This window comes from Monodon monoceros, unplaced genomic scaffold (genome assembly GCF_005190385.1).
Source record: "Monodon monoceros isolate NGI ecotype Baffin Bay Population unplaced genomic scaffold, NGI_Narwhal_1 Super_Scaffold_3, whole genome shotgun sequence".
NCBI lineage: Eukaryota > Metazoa > Chordata > Mammalia > Artiodactyla > Monodontidae > Monodon > Monodon monoceros.
Window position 1 is genome coordinate 81,840,574 of NW_021703780.1, and position 17,381 is coordinate 81,857,954.

Here is a 17,381-nt window from a genome sequence, read left to right on the forward strand (position 1 = left end):
GTGTGGCATGTCCAGAACTCCTAAAGCTGTAACTTTCACTAAATGCTGTCTTCTCAAAAAACTCATGCTGAATCATTTCAGACTAGGTTCAACTGGGCCTTAAAGTAGGAGTTAGCCCAAGAGTAGGCAAGGACTATTTCCTCCATGTACAAGGACTGAACAAGGAAGGTGGACATCTGAGCTATCCAACCATGTTAAAGGTTTGAGGACTTCAAAAATTATACGGTCACCAAACATCCCCCCCCTTTCATTTCACATGGGTTAAATATCCCAAGAGCTGAACAAATGCTTGGACACTTTCAGGGTATTAATTCCCAAGAGGATCAAAGTTGCCTGTTAAGATTTAAACATGACCTGGAAAAGCACCCGTGCAGCCAGACAGTGCACCTGGTGGATTCTCTTCTTGTTTGACTGGGGACAGCAGAGAGCGTGGCTCTTCTACCAGGTGGCAAAAGGCACTCTAACTTGTTTCAAAGACCCACAGCATCAGGTTCACAAAGATGTCACTTTAAACTGGTTTGAAGGGCGCCTGCTTGCTGAATCCCTCAAGTAGCCTCAGAAGAATCTGATCCTTACTAAACCTTTAGGGCACACACACTCCCTGAGAATGTGAATCAGCTGAATTCTTTCTGAACACGTGCACTTTCGCACAGTGCTTTCTATGCTAAGAAAAGGCAATAAATACGTCTTTGGTGCTTCTGTGTTTATGATCGATGGGCTTTTTTCTCATAGCAGTCTTGTAAGAGTTTGCCTTATTATTCTCGCTGCATACTAATACTTGAAACATTTTAGTAAACCATGGTTCTCTGGTTCCTACTTCAGGATCATTTAACTGATTTAATGAGCTCTGTCTAATTATCGCATTTCACCTCTCACATGACAGTGCAGCAATGTTTTGGCTGAAATAGGTGGTAATAGCTCAAACACTCAGAAAGGAAAAAAAATGAGGACGGGCAATGCAGGACTCCCAACAGTTCATTTTATGCCAGATAGAATTCTTAAAGATATACGTACATAGCTGTACTACGTACACGTTCATTCATTCGTTCATACATTCATTCTGTACTCATTATGTGTGCTCCAGGCATCGCAAAAGACACCAGATCAGCTTCCGCGGCTCTTTCTTAGGTCTGCGTCCATTTTGAGGGGCATAAAACACGACGGTTTATAACTCTTAAGCTAGACTGTGTAGATTTACATCCCAGCCTCACCATTTCTTAGCCATATGACCTCGGGCAAGCCAATTAACCAACCTGTTTCCCCATCTGTAAAATGGGGGTTATTATCGTAGCTACCATCACAGGACTATTGGGAACATTAAATGTCAGTACATACAAAGCATGTAAAAAAAGTGCCTGGAGCATAACAGGCATTTTGTAATTGTTGCCTCCTGTGTTTCTGTCATATTGTGTCTTGTCTGTGTCGCACATGGCAATTGCAATTGCCTATCTACTTATCTATTTTTTACTAGTTATCTATTACGTATTGTTTGTCTCCTTCATCAAACCATAGGATACATAAAGACAGAGACTAAACTCCCTGAGCCTGGCATTGTGCTTGGCTTATAGTAAAACACCCAATCAAAGTTTGCTGAATCAGTGAACCAATGAATGAATGATTCTTTTTGGGGATGTGTAACCCCCTCTCACTCTTTTTTTTTTTTTTTTTTTTTTGCGGTACGCGGGCCTCTCACCGCTGTGGCCTCTCCCGTTGCGGAGCACAGGCTCCGGACGCGCAGGCTCAGCGGCCATGGCTCACGGGCCCACGGGCCCACGGGCCCAGCCGCTCCGCGGCATGTGGGATCTTCCCGGACCGGGGCACGATCCCGCGTCCCCTGCATCGGCAGGCGGACTCTCAACCACTGCGCCACCAGGGAAGCCCATCCCCCTCTCACTCTTGACAAGCTTTTCACTTAAGAGATTTCTGTGGCACATGTCTATCAAATGCCATTTGCTGGAAATTCCACATGGTTTTCTATCCAGATGGTGCCCATGACAAAGCGAAGGCGTTCTGGCATGCAGGAAAGTTAGGGTGATGGACGCCAAGCGAAGTCACTGTATTATTCATCATCAAATGTTGTTGGCCAGGGAGCTGACTGCTGCCAGCTGAGCCCCACAGTGGTCCAGTGAAGAGGCTGGTTTCTAACAGAAGCTAGGAACATCATTAGGGAGGGAGGGTGCGGCGGGAGGAAGACGGGGGTTAAAAAGGGAGAAGTTTCTCAGACTTGTCTTGGCTTTGCAACCTTGGGCAAGTCACTTCACCTCTCTGGGCCTCTCAGCTTAGTGTTTTTATAAATGCAAGGCACAAATTGTCATCAGTACTTCCCAAACCTGGCTGTGCACCAGAATCTACGGGGAAGCTTTTTTTTTTTTGCGGTACGCGGGCCTCTCACTGCTGTGGCCTCTCCCGTTGAGGGGCACAGGCTCCGGATGCGCAGGCTCAGCGGCCATGGCTCACGGGCCCAGCCGCTCCGCGGCACGTGGGATCCTCCCAGACCGGGGTACGAACCCGTGTCCCCTGCATCGGCAGGCGGGCTCTCAACCACTGCGCCACCAGGGAAGCCCCGGGAAGCTTTTTAAAATACTGATTCCTCTAGGCCAGCAGTCAGCAGAATTTTTCTATAAAGGGCCAGATAGGAAATAGTTTAGACTTTGTAGCTTGTATGATGTCTGTTGCAACTGCCATGCTCAAGTCTCCCACTGTGTCATCAAAACAGCCCAAGGTGAAATGTACACAAATGAATGTGGCTGGATTTGGCCAGCTTCCCTGAGGGCCATGGTTTGCTGACCCCTGCTCTAGGCCAGGTGTGGCCTCCCTGGATAAGGACCAATTTTCTGTTTATTTACAAAAGCTCCTCCAGATGATGTGGAGAGGCAGCTGCACTTGGGATCCACCAGATTAGACGCTATAAGGCTTCTTCCAGCCTTCACTGGAGCTTTGATTCTCTATTTTCACTGTGAGAAGTGGCCACTCACAGTCAACACTATTTAGACAGTGATCTTAATATTCTTTCAAATGCATACCACTTGGGTATTAGCTTTCTACATCTGAAGTTTTTACTCTCTCAAAATTCAATTCTCTATTCTACCAGGAGAAGTTTGAACAGTCCTTTTCACTATGTTTAGACCTAAAAGCACTTCTGTGTGTGATATGCCTTGTCAGTTCTTTGTAAGTGACAACTGCACTGCTAACTTACAAATGAGAAGTTTAATATTATCCTGTCTAGGCCCTTAAATGGCTATGATAAGGTGAGCCTCCACTTAAGAAAGGATAATACATAAAAATATGAAATTATGAAACAGTTACGGGTGTTTATAGTGTTGGGGTAGAATTTCCTTTGTATGGAGAATTCCCTTTCTACTACAGTCATGACTGTTGGGTGATAATACATCCTGGTTTCCTACAGACAGTCCTAGTTTTCACCTGTATTCCCTGAGCAATTGACATAGCGCCCCCTTTTCATTCTCAAAAATGTCCAAATTGGATGATAAATTACATGGTTGCATGGGCGACCTTGAGGGAAAACAGTCAAAACGACTGTTCCATTCATTTTGCACTTTCTAAGAGACAGGCACTGCTCTGAGGGTTTTAATGATATTATCCCACTTAATCATTACAGTATTTTGCTGATGGCTGATGTCTCTAGGTTGGGTTTCCTCAAAAGCAGGCCATGAGGCAAGGATTTGGGGACAAGTAGTTTTGGGGGAAATGCTCTTAGGAAGCACAGGTAGGGGAATAAGGATGCAAGGCAGGGAAAGGAAGGAAGCCAGTACACAGTACATTTTTGAGTAGGTTATGGCCCTGAAGAAGCGGGGCTCAATTTCCCCGGGAACCCTCTAAGAGATAAGGTCAGCATGCCCTCAGGAGGGGCAGGGAACCAACAGTTTTATTCCACAGTTCCCATCTCTCGCTGGTTGAGGGTCATGCCTGGAGATGTTCACTCACCCTCCTGCATGTGTGGCCTGTCCCATAGTTAGAAGGACCCCACTCCTGTGGCTAGAGAATGAATGTGCTCAGGTGAAGGATACAAAGAGCCTTGTCAGTGTGTAGAACTGTCCGCAGACAACTTCCAGGGTAGGCCCAGGGCACCAATAGCTTCCTGTGTTTGAATCCTAGTTTTACCATCATCACCTACATGCTCATGGGCAACTCACTTAAGCTCTTAAGTCTCGGTTTTTCCACCTGTAAAATGGGGTAAAAACAGTATGTGCCCAGAGTTTTTATGAGGCCTAAATGAGATCATATAAGCACAATGGTCATCTGTCACTTTTCTCCCTGTCCAATATCCATGTCGTTTTCCCTTGGCACACTCCCTGGACCCTCTTTAGAAGAATCAGCCTCTCTAAGTCCCTGGTGTTTGAGAGGGAGGGAGACTACTCTCAGCTCCAGGGGTAGAATGTGACTGGTCCCTCTGAGCATCACATTCTCCTGTCCATCACTGGTTTAGATCCAGGTACGGAATCCATGCTGGATCAATGGGATCTCAGTGTGGGACTTCCTGCTGCAACTAATAAAATGGAGAGTTCCCTTCACAATAGCCGAGACATGGAAACAACCTAACGTCCATCAACAGATGAATGGATAAAGAAGATGTAGAACATATATACAATGGAATACTACTCAGCCATAAAAAAGAACGAAATAATGCCATTTGCATCAACATGGATGCAACTAGAGATTATCACACTAAGTGAAGTAAGAAAGAGAAATACCATATGACATCACTTATATGTAGAATCTAAAATATGACACAAATGAACCCATCTATGAAACAGAAGCAGACTCACGGACATAGAGAACAGACTTGTGGTTGCCAAGGGGGAGGGGGTTGAGGGAGGGATAGATTGGGAGGTTAGGGTTAGCAGATGCAAACTATTATATATAGAATGGATAAACAGCAAGGTCCTACTGTATGGCACAGGAAACTATATTCAGTATCCTGGGATGAACCATAATGGAAAAGAATATTAAAAAAAGAATGTATAGGGCTTCCCTGGTGGCACAGTGGTTGAGAATCCGCCTGCCAATGCAGGGGACACGGGTTCGAGCCCTGGTCTGGGAAGATCCCACATGCCGCGGAGCAACTAGGCCCGTGAGCCACAACTACTGAGCCTGCGCGTCTGGAGCCTGTGCTCCGCAAGAAGAGAGCCTGCGACAGTGAGAGGCCCATGCACCGCGATGAAGAGTGGCCCCCGCTTGCCGCAACTAGAGAAAGCCCTCGCACAGAAACAAAGACCCAACACAGCCAAAAATAAATAAATTAATAAAAATAATAATAATGTATATATATGTATAACTGAGTCACTTTGCTGTACAGCAGAAATTAACACAACATTGTATATCAACTATACTTCATTTAAAAAATAAATAGAAATTTTAAAAATTAAAAGGAGAGTTCCCTTTCCTCTGGGGCGTTGAAGAAATGGGAGCTAGCCAGGAGCTGCTAGGCAACTGCCCAGAGAGAGCCCCAATGAGGAAGAAAGCACAACCAAAAGATGCGCTTAACTGGGCCTGAAGCTACCTCTGAAAATGCCAGTCAGACCAGTGAATAAATTCTCTTGTTGGCCGAAGCCATTCTCAGCTGATAGCTATTGCTCCTAGCAAAGAGCAAATCCTCCATAAATGTTAGCTACCATTACTGATAACACGAACACAGATCAAATTTCTCCTGCTACTTTTTCTTCCCCTGTTTTGCCTGGATTATTTACTTGTTTTGGGGTTTGTTTTTAAATCACAGATAATTTCAAACAGATGCAAAAGCTTAGAGAAAAGAATAATGAACCCCCATGAACTCCAACAATGATTAATTCATGGGTAGCCTTGCTTTGTCTGTGCTCTACCCATTTCTCCTCTCCCATGGTATTTTGAAGCAAATCCCCAACACATACCTTTTCATTCATATTTTTTTCAGATCCTTTTATAGTGTTTCCTTTTGTAGTAGGCACTGTCAGTGTTCTACCCATCATCCCTGTCTTCAATGAGTCCATCCAAGATTGTTCCTTTTCTTTCAAATCTTCCCCTACTCAGCCAGAGATGCAGATGTCACTCAAGCCCCTGCGGTGCACCTGTCTGGTCCAGGGTTAGTTCCATTCTAACTAACAGGAATGGGGTCAGGAATGTGCCTCAATATCACCTGTTAAAATATGAATGGGACACTGCTGGGAAATTTTTTGCTTCTGGGAACATTTCTGCTCTCCTAAGAAGCAGCCACAAATAAAAGAGTCTCTCTTTCTCCTATGAATGTTGTCCAGCCTGGATGTGATGCTCAGAACTAGAATATTAACATTTGCCACTGGCTTGAAGATGAAGCTAATACTAAGTATGGCAATAAATGCTGGAGAGGGTGGAGAGAAAAGGGAACCCTCCTATACAGTTGGTGGGAATGTAAATTGGTGCAGCCACTATGGAGAATAGCATGGAGGGTTCTTAAAAAACTAAAAATAGAGCTACCATTTGATCCAGCAATCCCACTCCTGGGCATATATCTGGAGAAAATCATAATCCAAAAGGATACATGCACTGGAATGTTCACTGCAGCACTACTTACAATAGCCAGGACATGGAAGCAACCTAAATGTCCATCGACAGAGGAATGGATACAGAAGATGTGGTACATATATACAGTGGAATATTACTCAGCCATAAAAAAGAATGAAATAATGCCATTTGCAGCAACATGGATGGACCTAGAGATTGTCGTATTAAGTGAAGTAAATCAGACAGATTAAGACAAATATCATATGATATCACTCATATGTGGGATCTAATTTTTAAAAAACATATAAATGCACTTACTTACAATACAGAAACAGACTTAGAGATATCGAAAACAAACTTATGGTTACCAAAGGGGAAATGTGCGGGCGGGGCGGGTTATAAATCAGGAGGTTGGAATGAACATACCCACACTACTATATAAAAGATAGATTACCAACAAGGACCTACTACATAGCAAGGGAACTCTACTCAATATTCTGTTATAACCTATATGAAAAAAGAATTTTAAAAATATATGTATATGTATAACTGAATCACTTTGCTGTACACCTGAAACTAACAGATCATTGTAAATCAACTACACTCCAATAAAATTAAATTTAAAAAGAAAAAAAAACAATGGCAGAGGACTGGGAGAAGGAAGTTGAGCCCTGAATGATATGATTTAGCGGCTAAATCAAGCAACCTGAAAGCTTGCCCCGTCTCTGCACTTGCTGTTCTGAGAGTTAAAATTCTGCTTCACTGTTTAAGCCTGTGTGAATCCAGAAATCTGCTATTTGCTCCTGAAAGCACCCAATTTTGCCATCAATACAGACCCATACAGTTTGGGTTCAAAATTCCAGAGTGAGGAATCAGATTAGAACGATATAACAAAGATGCCCTAAAAGCAAGTCCCTTAACCCAGAAAAAAGTTCATTTCTTTCTCATAGAAGAGTTTGCAGAGGTGGTCCTGGACAGGTTAAGGTGGCTCTACAATCATCAGGACCAAGTTTCACCTGCATCCTTCTCAGGCATCTTCCATCTTCTCATCTCCGCCAGCTGCTCTGCCTCCCACCAGCACATACACCCTCCAGCCAACAGGGAGAGACAGAGATAATGTGGATACCCAGTGCCTGCAAGGGTACAACCCAGAAATTAATCGCACACATCACAGCTCATTGGCTGGAGGTAACAGCCAACTACAACAGAAGGCTGAGAAATGTGCTTATTATTCTGGGTGGTCATATGTCCAGTTCTATTTCTACTAGAAAAAAAGGAAAAATAAATACAGGGGCACAGCTAGCAGTCTCCACTAGGGAAATAGCAGGGAGGGTTAACTGGATTCGTTTCAACGGACAATTTTTAATTAAAAAGACTTGAGAATGTAAACAAGATGTTCTTCAGCACTCTCCCGAAGACTGAACTGAGCCTATTTACTCAGAAATAGGTAAAATGATACATCCCTTTATTTTTTTTTGCGGTACGCGGGCCTCTCACTGTTGTGGCCTCTCCCGTTGCAGAGCACAGGCTCCGGACGCGCAGGCTCAGCGGCCATGGCTCACGGTCCCAGCCGCTCCGCGGCATGTGGGATCTTCCCGGACCGGGACACGAACCCGTGTCCCCTACATCGGCAGGCGGACTCTCAATCACTGCGCCACCAGGAAAGCCCGATACATCCCTTTTATCTCTCCTTTTTAGGTAGATCTCAGAAGGATTCCAAGTCAGTAATCCCATATTAGCCCAGTTTATTATCTTGTGTACATGAAATTAACAACTGAATTTCACCGATTTCCCTTAATTCCAAATCTCTTTTCCTCAATTAGGCTGCATAACTATGGTTTAATTATATTCTGTTTGATAGTCACCAGAGTCCCATAACAAGCTCCTCTTTCACAATCCTATTATTAGTCTGGGTAATCCAATTTATGGGAAAATACAGACAAATAGAGAAAAATGACAGAGGTGGCAAGAAGCAGAGTATCCTGCAGCCCAGCTGAAACGGCTCTCAGTGGAAGGTTTACAGACTTAAGAAGCAGACTCTGATTCAGCGGCAGCAGGTTTTAAATGATGCATGAGAAGCCACCAAAGCAAATCCCTTTCTCCATGGTCCCCTCAGGGTCAAGTACCATGTTTCAATTATAATTTCACCAAATTGATGTGATGCAGCGAATGTTCCAGATTAATAGTGGTACAGCACTGTTCTCCACGGGACAGAATCAAAAAATCTAGTTCAGAGGTTTGTTGAAATATACCCCAAGACACTCAGCTGCAAAACACATTAAAGACTCCAAGATGATGGGAACATTTCTGATCTGTATTCCCCAAAGAGGTTACTTTTGCAGAAAGCAAGTTTATTATTTATGGTAGCAAATAAAATCTCTCAGTGCAGCCAAGGAGGCTTCTGCAATTACATCAGGAAGGCACCATCATGCAGTCCATTATGGAAATCGTATCTACGTGAATAGGGAAGGCTATTGTTTTGCCAAAGACGCATATTTCTTTGCAGAGCATGCTCATGATGGGCTTGCGTGGAGATGATAAATTGTTTGGCTTGACTTTTCATTTCAAATGGCTCTATTCCTTGGAAGAGGATTTTGTATAGAAAGACATTATCTTGCAAATTCTGCTTCAAATTATCAGTGGAGTTTTAAGAGAACATCTCATAGAGGCTTGCCATGGATCAGATGGCGACTGCCATACTGGGTACATGAGGAGTAGAGAGCTCCAAAGGACTGTGAGTTTTATCCATCCTGGTGGCTCTGTTAGCATTTTCAAGCCTTGAAGTGAGTCTCTGGGGAACTGTATTTTTAGCTAATTCCCTCCGCATATATTACCCTCAAGAAGTAAGTGTAATTTGGGATCTAACCTCCACATTTGAGGGGTAGCGCTCACTAATCCCTTATGATTCTAAGTAGAGGAGAAAGAACCTTCCCTAAAAGAGATGAAGGTTGGAGGAAAAACCTTTGGACCCTCTCTCCAGGAGTAATTTACCTAACAGGAATGGGAGAAGACCAATGATTAATATATGCATCTGCTTTCTTTGGCCTTTCCTCTTCCTAAACTGCATCCCTAAAGCAAGCCTGCACAATGCTACCTGCCCTGCTCCTGGGCTTCACAGGGGTGAGGCATGAGGGGTGAGGGGTGAGAAGTTGGAACCTTCTCTACAACTGGTGGGTAAGTGTCCACTCTACCCCGTCAACTCTTTCCAAGTTTGGGCTCCAAAGTCTAGACACGGGGATGGAAAATATCATAACAAAGACCATTTCGGCTTCAAGCCCACAACATGGCCTCAGCAGCAGCAGCGCTCCTATCTTGATCCCCATCTCACTCTTCACTCTGAACGTGTTGGGAATATGACTCACTTTCACAAACCCCAACACCTGGCATGGCTTTCATGGCGTCATCTCGCCTCTGACCCTGATTTGCCTCTCCAGCCACCTCTGTCTTCTTTCCTAGAGTCATCTAAGCACATATATTTCCATTTCTCCAACATCCTTATGTTTTTGTGTCTGTTGAGAATTCAGCTGGTGATGTATAATCCATCTGCACAAGCATGGGTTTTTTAATAGTGAGCTTCATACAACTAGCGTAATTTATGAAATTTTGTCATTGCTGAATGTAACATGAAAATTTAGGTGGATGAAACAAATCAGCTTTATTAGGCAAGAGGTTTGAAGGAGTGATCCTACACAATGTTTAGTCAAGAGGGAGACAGCCTATCAAGTTCAATAAGAGAAGGCTGGTCTTACTCCTGTCACCCTCAGCAAAATATTATTGATCTTTCAAGCCTCGGCTCTTAGGCCACCTTTTCTCCCTAGCCTTCTACCACATACCTTCTCTTCTCCTTCTTTTCCAACCTCCCCTACACAATTCAAAAGTTAGAGATTCACTTGAGTCTCTGAAATGCAAATGCCCAAAGGATGGTAGAGCTCACCAGTCATTTATCCAATAGTCTCAATTACTTGCTGTCCTCTTGCTTCCTCATCTTGAGTCTGGTCTTAGCTCACGTACCTGCTAGGAACTACTAAGTACAAGTGACAGAAACCTGTTCTAGCAAATCGAAGTTAAGAAGAAAGGAAGAAACGTGGTTCCCGGTACTGCTGTGAGCCTTTCTGTCCCCAAAGCTATAAGTTTAAATACTACCTGTATAACAATGGCAAATGTTCAACATGGCAAAACCCAAAGAATTACAACTGGAATATATGTTCCAATACTATATAGCTCAACTGCCTTAAACTTCAGACCATTGTTGCACATCCTTGCGCTATTTTATTCATGTTTTCTAGTCACCATTTAAGCATATGCCATGTGAGGGGCAATAATGAACAAGAGAGACAGGGTTCCTGCCTTCACAGAGGCTACTGATCGATGGGGCAGATGGATGGTTGAACAAGCACTTAAAACAGGAATTAAATGCTATGAACAGAGAAAGAGAGGGTGGTAGGAAAGCCTATATAGCAAGAGCAATTCATCAATCTAGAGACTTTGTGGAGAAAGTCGCTTTTAAGCCTAGACCAAAAGGGTGTGTTAGAAGGAAAAAACAAATGTGTTGGTGTTAGGAGACAAATTCAAGTTACAGGACTGCCGTACAATAGCTATGTGACCCTGGGCATGTACCCTTGCCTCTTAGAGCCACAGTTCCTTATCTGTAAAACAAGGGTTTGGAGAACTTAACTTGTAGGGCTCCTTCCATCTTTACAAGTCCCAAAATCCTAGAAGAGGTTGCTAATCAGTTTAGTGAGTCTTTAGTTGATCCTTTCTGACAAAAGGCAACTAACACAAGTAAGAGAAGATCAAAGAAATATCAGTTGGGAGGTTACAATGGTAAAATTGGTCAAACAAACAAACTCTGCAGTCAGACCATCATAGGTTCGCGTCCAGTTCTGCCCCTTACTGGCTGGGTAACTCTGGGAATACTTCTTAACTTCTCAGTGTCAATTTCCTAGTCTGTGAAATGAGGAAAGGCTATTACTTACCCCATAGTGTTGTCGTAGGGTCTGGAGTCTGAGATATTGTATGTTAATTTCCTGGCCCATAATTTCCTGGTCTATATTATTTTCTCTGCTCATAATAGTGTTGGTTCCTGCATGAGACTCAGACTGTGTAACGATCACTTGTCACCTATTAGGCCTTTTTTTGTGGCTATAGACGAATAAACTCCAATGTGAAACACCTGAAGCAAAAAAGGAAATTTAGGTATATTCTGAGACTTTACATATCAGGGACGCAGTAAGAAAGACAGGGAGGAAGCTGTGTCTCAAGAAGGATATAATCAGGGGCTCAAATGCCATGAGAAGTCTAACTCTCCCTCTGCATTTCTTTTCTTTTTTTTTTTTTTTTTTTTTTTTGGCCACATTGGGTCTTTATTGCTGAGCGCGGGCTTTCCCTACTTGTGGCGAGTGGGGGTGCTCTTTGCAGTGCACGGGCTTCTCATTGCGGTGGCTTCTCTTGTTGCGGAGCACGGGCTTCAGCAGTTGTGGCCATGAGCTCAGTAGTTATGCCTTGCAGGCGCAGGCTCAGTAGTTGTGGCACACGGGCTTAGTTGCTCCGCGGCATGTGGTATCTTCCCGGACCAGGTCTCGAACCCGTGTCCCCTGCACTGGCAGGCGGATTCTTAACAACTGTGCCACCAGGGAAGTCCTTCCCTCTGCATTTCAGCTTCAATCTTCTGGTTCACTGACCTTTTTTATACAGAGAAAAACTTGGCCACCGCAGCTCCCAAGCTTTACCTTTTACAATTTCAGTCCCCAGATAGAGAAAACCTCTACCTTCAAGGTCCCAAGTTCAAGGATCCCAGGGAAGAGCTCCAGTTGGCCCAGTTGAAGTCAGATCCCTGACCCTGGACAAACCAGCCCTCAACAGAGAACAGGGTACTGGTATATCAAATGACTGCTCCTACAGAAACCAGGGAAATAGGGCTTTTTTGGGCAATTCCCAAAAGATTGAGCAGAGAATCCCACAAATACTGACTAGATTTTTTAATGCAAACTGCTTCCATAAAGTGACGCCAAAGACACAAAAAAACTCAATAAACGAAACAAATTCTTTTAAAAGCTGAAATTCTTTTGGGGAGAAATATCATGAACTAGGTTTCAAAAATGTATATTCATTTGATTTGCTCATACCAAAATGTTCTTATGGGCCTGTAGTTCAATGCCCAAGTTCAAGTTCCTTAGACTTTCGTTTGCTTTCTTAGGGGATGAAGGGTAAAAGCTGCAGTGAGACAAAGCACTTTAAGAATACTCTAAGCAAGCATTGTTGCTGAGTTTTCTGCAGCCCTAAGAATATCACAGAAATGAGTACGCTGGGAATTACAGGTCATACCCTGGAGACACGTGAAGTGTGTCTGCTCCTGTACTTAATGATGAAAAACACACTCCCACAGGTGACTGGTCCTGCGAAGATGACAAATAAGGAGTGAGAACGAGAAGGAAGGAGAAGCAGGAGAAAGAGAGACGAGGAAGAGGGGAGGCACGGGAGGCAGAGAGGGAAAAAATGAAGGAGCAAGATAGGAAAGTTAAGCCACTCTGAGCTGGGGCACTGCTGTAACATCTTTCTTAAAAAAGCAAGTTTCACGCAAACATTTCACAGTGGAGGTTTTTCTAGATGCTCACACCAATTCTCCTCTGACTTAAGGATCAAAGCTTTCACCAACATCTTCTGAAGTACATTGTAGGAGGCAGGAATTGCCGAATCGGTCCAGGGATTGCCAAAGTGTGGGCTTATGCTATTGCTTGAGATGACCTCGTGGGATCGCCAGAGGGGTGCCTCAATAACCCTACATTCCAGGGTAAAAAGTTACCCCTTTTTGCTTCTCTTTCAATCCCTCTGAGTAGTCCTCAAAGAGCCTCAGTTTGGTGCTATTACATATTCAGCACTTCCCTAAAACCAAGTCTATCCCCTGTTGTACAGAGAAAAAGCAGAGCCTCTGGTGGCTAGGAGGACCTCAGTAAAACTGAATAACAAAGGTGTGTTTTCATTGCATTTAATATCCCAATAACCTTCCATTCTGGGCTAGAATTATTGGTCTTCCTTTTATAGTAGGCATGTAAAGTTACCTTATAAGATTATTTTTGAGTTTTAAAAAGGCAGCAAATTTAAAGAAAAATACCAGGAGTGGTGGTACCATATGTAGCACAGAGACAGAAAATACTCTTTTAGTCACTGAGCATGTATGATTGTGAGATTCCTGGGTCAAAAGAAGACCCCATGTTCCCAACCCGTGCCGATATGGGAGTTAACAGTCAAATAGTTTATGTGGGAAAGAGTGCCGATGTATTCTGAGACCTTTCCCAGAGCTTCACGTGTTTTACGAGTCTTCAGAGCTGCTTCTTTCCTTCATTGCAGCATTTTCCCTTACAAAGTGCTTACACTGGTGACAATAATGATTACAACAACTTAGAATCCTAAAGATATTTCCTCTTAAAATCTTTAGTCTACAGAGATACTGTGGAGTCCCTGACAGAAGGGAAGTGTGCCAAGGTGCAGTGTTTGACTAATGGAAAGCAGAAAATGGACTGAAGAACTGCCTCCCTTCATGTCAATGATAATACACTGGAAAATATGGGACTGTCTTGGGAACTGGCCACCAATGGGACATCTCCCTACATTTCATGCTGGGAAACTTCATGAGGAGGAGAAGACACAAAACCCTGAAAACTGCTGGTGGAAAAACAGTGACCTATCTCTTGGCCAAATCCTAAAAATAAAAGCAGTAAATGGTAACCAACTGTGGACCCGTGAAGTTATTTTTTAAATCAACCAAAATAAAACAGAAGATTTAGTTTCCATTATGATGACCTTATCAAAAGCCCTGAATTGATTACCTTATTTGAAAGAAAATGTCATTTAAAAATAAAATCCAGTTACAGCCAACAAATAAATAATGTAACCAGAACACTGATTAGTGAGGCTTTCCTGGGTTCGGCTTACAGATTTGGTTTTCCTTGAAATAAAATATATCTTACCTTTCTTTTCCCTTTATATATGAAATCTTGACAATCACCTTTATTACATGCTCCTGTTTCTTTGGTCTGGTTCTTTATTTGAATTTCTCTTCTATTTCCTTATGGAACAGGTCTTTTAAAAATACTACCTGAAAAAAAAAAATACTACCTGAAATCCTTTTAAGCAAGAGGTGGCATTATTTCACGCAAGAAGTGGGAGGTTAAAATCACCTTAAGGCATTTATTTAGTACAGTATACACACGAGCTCTCATGGGAGGTAGCATAGAAGGAATATTTTAATTTAATGATCTAACATTCAAGATAACAAGAAGAGGTAGTCATAAGACCTTACAGAATTAACTGTCCAGGCAGATGTTCACAGGTGCTGGATGGGGGATATACATGAGTGATGGGGGAGACCCAGTACCAGGCATAGCTCAGTGCTGCTGTGCAAACACACACATCTTGGCCAAATGGGGGCAGCTTAAGAGAGCAATCACACATTTACCACCTGGGAATACAGAGCCCTGCTTTGAATTTTTCCAAGTTGGCTGGAAATCTGATTCTTTAAATGTGATATATCAGAATTTTAACTGTTGGCACTAACTGAAAAATTTATTTAAAAAAAACACAATGTGGATGAGAGAAAACATATCTGTAAACTGAATTTGGCCCATGGATTGACAGTTTGCAATCTCCACCATGGAACTAAGCCGTTAAGGATCTCGACTTGGACCTATCACTCACTGGGGAGTAACCAGAAGAAACAGGATTTATACTGAGTCTTGAAAGAAAGGGAGATTTATATAAGAAGAAGGGAGGGAGAGTGGCAGATATACTACATGGGCAGCAAAAGGTAAAGGAAGCCCCAAAGCAGAAAGGCTCAAGGTCTGTTCAGGAAACACTAAACAGCGTGGTTTGGAAGAAGAAAAACTCGGAGGAAGTCAGAAAAAAGGCTTGGAAAGCAAGCGAAAGACAGATTGGACAAGGATTTTGAATATTAAGCAAAGAAGTTTAAGTTTTATCCTACAGGCAATGAAGATTTGGGGCTCTAGAGATTGATGTCATCAATGAGGTTTTCCAACAAAGTGAACCCAATCTATCTGGAAGAGAAAGAGACTGCAGGGGAAGAGACTGGTCAGAAGTTTAGTGCACTACTTCAGGAGAATCACGTAGAGGCAAGAGGAACGGAAATCTAGTAGATGAGACAGACCCATGGCAATGGATAAATTCACAGGACTGATAAATTGTTTGGTCTTTTATTATTTTTTTATGGATCTACTATCTTATAAATATTTAAATTTCAAACAATGAGCAAGCATATACTGGCCCTAGGTTCAGATTTGATATAAACACAAATGGACAGACAACTTTTAAGGGTGCGATGTATTCAACAATTAGAGACAATCTAGTCGGTGGTATAATTTATCCATTTAAGACTGAACAGAGTTCCTTGGTTGTTCACAGAACCTCCTCCCCTTGACTTCAGACTTGAGACAAACCGAGAGTGTCTGTCAGTATGCAAAACCACTGAATTCAGGACAAACAGTAACAGGATGGGTTGGCAACAGCCACTTCGGATTGTGTGGGCCAGTCTGAAGCAGCAGGGTTGGCTGGAGGCTGAAAATGTTGCAGCTGAAGTCCAGGATCTGGAGATTAGAGCAGCTGTTCTTGTTTCCAAACAAGTTCATAAGATGCTTTTCCCAAACAGGTGTATGCTCTTTTAATATGTCAAAAATAATTCTTCTGTTTGTGACCTTTGACACCTAGTAGGTGTCCTGGTGAAAATATCCAGTAGGACATTTAGGGCCTGAGTTTAGGACACTGTTCAGGGATGCTGATTCAGTTTGGAGCATTAGCCACATAAAGATGGTCCAGGAAGAAACTTCCCAAGGGAAAGGTGTTAGAAAGAAGAAGCATAAATCTTGGGAGGATGAGTGCTCAATGTTTATGTTTCTTATAATTTACTTCAAAAACTTTGCTGAATTCAGAAGTCTTTAGCCTGAGTTTGTGTGATTACACGATCTCAAATATCCATATATTCTAATCTATTCACATAATTGTATGTATCACCTAGTTTAAATGTTCCCTTGTATCATGACTGTAAATCTCATCTCTTCAACCTAGGTTATGTTTTAAAGGAAGAAATGAAAGAACTAAAGAAAGGAAGGGAAAGGAGAGAGAGAGAGAGAGAGAGAGAGGAGGAGAGGCAGGAAGGAAGGAAGGGAGGGAGGGAGGGAGGGGAAAGGAAAAGAAATGAAAGAAAAAGGGAACTTTAGAAGAGATATTGTCCTGTCAGTGATGATTAAGATGAAGCCCTATTAAATGTCTGAAAATGGCCTGAAGGATCTTTTCAGTACTATAAGGAAATAATACAAGAATCTTCATCCATAAATTCACTGCGGAGAAAATGAAGCCTCTTCAATCCAGAATTTACCTGACAGCTGCTTTACTACCCAACCAGAGCGTAGATCTCTGAAGCCTTCACACCATGTTAGAAAGATGCCTTAATTAAAAATGCATCCTCCTTAGGGCCGGAAATAAACTCTAATGTTCATGGTAAATTGATTTTCTACAAAGGAGCCAACATAATTCAATAAGAATATTTTTTCAACAAATTGTACTAGGACACCTGGATAAGTACATGAAAAATAATGAAGTTGGACACCTACGTCATAACATAAACAAAAAATAACGAAAAGTGTATCACAGACCTAAATATAAGAGATAAAACTCTTTGAAAAAACACACTATGAAATCTTTGTGACCTTGGGATTTCTTACATATGACACCAAAAGCACAAGCGAAAAAAGAGATTAACAAATTAGACTTCATCAAAACTAAAAAATGTTGTGCCTCAAAGAACACCATCAAGAAAGCAAAAAGATAACCCACTGTCTGGTGGGAATATCTGCAAATCACATATCTAATATGGAACTTACCTCCAGAATATTAAA

The 17,381-nt window shown here is 42.5% G+C and overlaps 1 protein-coding gene across 4 annotated transcripts in view; it reads right to left on the reverse strand.

The window, feature by feature from the left end:
• The window catches only part of FRMD4B (FERM domain containing 4B), a 336,083-nt gene that overhangs the window by 258,918 nt on the left and 59,784 nt on the right, over positions 1–17,381 (reverse strand). For 2 of the 4 annotated variants that reach the window (XM_029242032.1, XM_029242031.1), the window contains exon 2: positions 14,445–14,572. The exons of 1 other annotated variant lie outside the window; for it this stretch is intronic. The gene's annotated coding sequence lies outside the window, so the exon portion shown is untranslated. Of the gene's footprint in view, positions 1–11,453; positions 11,651–14,444; positions 14,573–17,381 lie in introns of all 4 variants that reach the window. One more of the 4 variants, XM_029242033.1, reaches the window with a different exon arrangement.